The sequence below is a fragment of the Tasmannia lanceolata genome, unplaced genomic scaffold (genome assembly GCF_043159265.1).
Source record: "Tasmannia lanceolata isolate RefF3 unplaced genomic scaffold, GAP_Taslan_0.1 ptg000038l, whole genome shotgun sequence".
Taxonomy (NCBI): domain Eukaryota; kingdom Viridiplantae; phylum Streptophyta; class Magnoliopsida; order Canellales; family Winteraceae; genus Tasmannia; species Tasmannia lanceolata.
This window is the reverse complement of record NW_027518715.1, coordinates 615001-617500: the sequence shown is the minus strand read 5'-3', so window position 1 is coordinate 617500 and position 2500 is coordinate 615001.

Genomic DNA, 2500 nt, shown 5'->3' with positions numbered 1-2500 from the left:
GTGTGCAAGGCTTGTTGGCAAGGCTGGTGCGCAAGGCTAGTTCCCAAGGGTTGTGTGCAAGGCTAGTGCCCAAGGCAAGTGCGCAAGGCTCGTGCCCAAAGCTAGTGCGCAAGGCTTGTGTGCAAGGCTACTGCGATGGGCCAGTGCCCAAGGCTTGTGAGCAAGGCTTGTATGCATGGCTTGTGTGCAAGGCTAGCGTCCAAGGCTTGTGTGCATGGCTTGTGCGCAAGGCTTGTGTCCAAGGCTTTTGTGCAAGGCTCGTGCGCAAGGCTAGTGTGCAAGGCTTGTGCGCATTGGCAGGTAGCCCACCAGCATGCACGATCCAAATGCCACTCACGCGACAACACGGTGCCAAGCCGGGCATGGTGTGCACTCAAAACCAATCAACGGACAGAGGTCATGCGTCATGGGGGGGGGATCTAGCAAGGCCATGGGGAAGGTCATGGAGGACCTTGGAAGCAAGCGCAAGACGAGAGCGAATCGAACAAGGGGCCAGGACGGGGCCTTGTGCCCATGGTCTTCGCAAGACAGCGTCCAAGGCACCCGAAAGCCCAAGGGAACCCAAACCCGGCCGACACTTGCAATCGCACATGCTCTCTGCAACACACCATCAATGCCGCCCAACGGGGCCAGCACGAGCAGTCCTCCGCGGTCCCCTGGCCCTGCGCACGTTTGTCTTCGAAACCGAGCATCAATGCCACAGAAAGTGCCGGGGCGCCAGCTGGAGCCATCATCCGCGTTGCCATGGCTCGCTTGGCCTTGGCTTGCCAGGCCCCGACACGAGCAATCGCGCATTTTCTTTGCAACCGACCATCAATGCCGCCCAACGGGGCCAGCACGAGCAGTCATCCGCGGTCCCCTGGCCCTGCGCACGTTTGTCTTTGAAACCGAGCATCAATGCCACAGAAAGTGCCGGGGCGCCAGCTGGAGCCATCATCCGACGTGCCATGGCTCGCTTGGCCTTGGCTTGCCGGGCCCCGACACGAGCAATCGTGCATTTTCTTTGCAACCGACCATCAATGCCGCCCAACGGAGCCAGCACGAGCAGTCATCCGCGGTCCCCTGGCCCTGCGCACGTTTGTCTTTGAAACCGAGCATCAATGCCACAGAAAGTGCCGGGGCGCCAGCTGGAGCCATCATCCGACGTGCCATGGCTTTGGTCCCATGGTCTTCGCAACCGAGCATTCGTGACACCCGACGGGGCCAGGACACCAACCCTTCCGACACGAGCATTCGCGCATGGTCTTTGGCCACACAACGGCGCCAGCACGAGCAAAATCATCCGCGGTGCGGTGGCCTTGCACGGCCTTTTGTCTTTGGAACCAACCATCAGTGCCACGGGAAGTGCCGGAGTCCCGGCATCCGCGGTGCCAAGTCATTGCGCCCTTGGTCTCTGCAGCGGGGCATGCCGGGCACTCCCAACCATTGCAAGCAAGCAAGCAAGCAAGAAAGAAAGTAAGTAAGTAAGTAAGTATTACATATAGGGGCGGGACATGCGGGGAGATCTGCGAAACGTGCATTACGGGGCACACGCGTACCTACCGGGGCATACCGACCCCTATTGGGGCACACGTGTGCATATCGGGGCATACCGGGCCTATCGGGGCACACGCGTACATACCGGGGCATACCGAGCCCTACTGGGGCACACGTGCGCATATCGGGGCGTACCAAGCCTATCGGGGCATACGCATGTATCCCAAGGCATACCGAGTCTATCCGGGCATACGCGTTCATACCGGGGCGTAACGGGCCTATCGGGGCATACTTGGGCATATCCGGGCAAAAAATGCCCAAAACTTGCGCAACCTTGGCAACCGTGGTCCATTCCTCTCTATATGCCTAGCCTTGGCAACCGTGGTCCATTCCTCACCATATGCCATGGCCTTGTGCCCATGGTCTTCCCAAGACAGCGTCCAAGGCGCCCGGAAGGCCAAGGGAGCCCAACCCAGCAATGCCCTGCTTTGGCAAGCCAAGGCCAAGCATTCCGGTGCCTAACCTTGGCAACCGTGGTCCTTTCCTCACCATATGCCATGGCCTTGTGCCCATGGTCTTCGCAAGACATCGTCCAAGGCGCCCAAAAGGCCAAGGGAGCCCAACCCAGCAATGCCCTGCTAGGGCAAGCCAAGGCCAAGCATTCCGGTGCCTAACCGGGCAAAAACGCCCAAAGCATGCCCATTCCTTAGCCTATCCAGGCAAAAACGCCCAAAATCTGCACATTCTAGTGCCTATCCGGGCAAAAACGCCCACCAGCATGCCACCCTCCTATAGGGTTTGCGCAACCAACCAGCCTAACCACCAGTGGCAACCAAAGGTGCTGTTAGCGACGACTTCTGAAGACGCAACGAGACGCGACGTGTTTGCGCCCAGACGCGACGATACGATGCGGGATCTGCGCCCAAGAATGCCTAGACCCGTCGACTTGATGCGGGATCAGCTCGCCCACGCATGCCTAGTGTGCAAGGCCTGTGTGCAAGGCTAGTGTCCAAGGCTAGTGTGC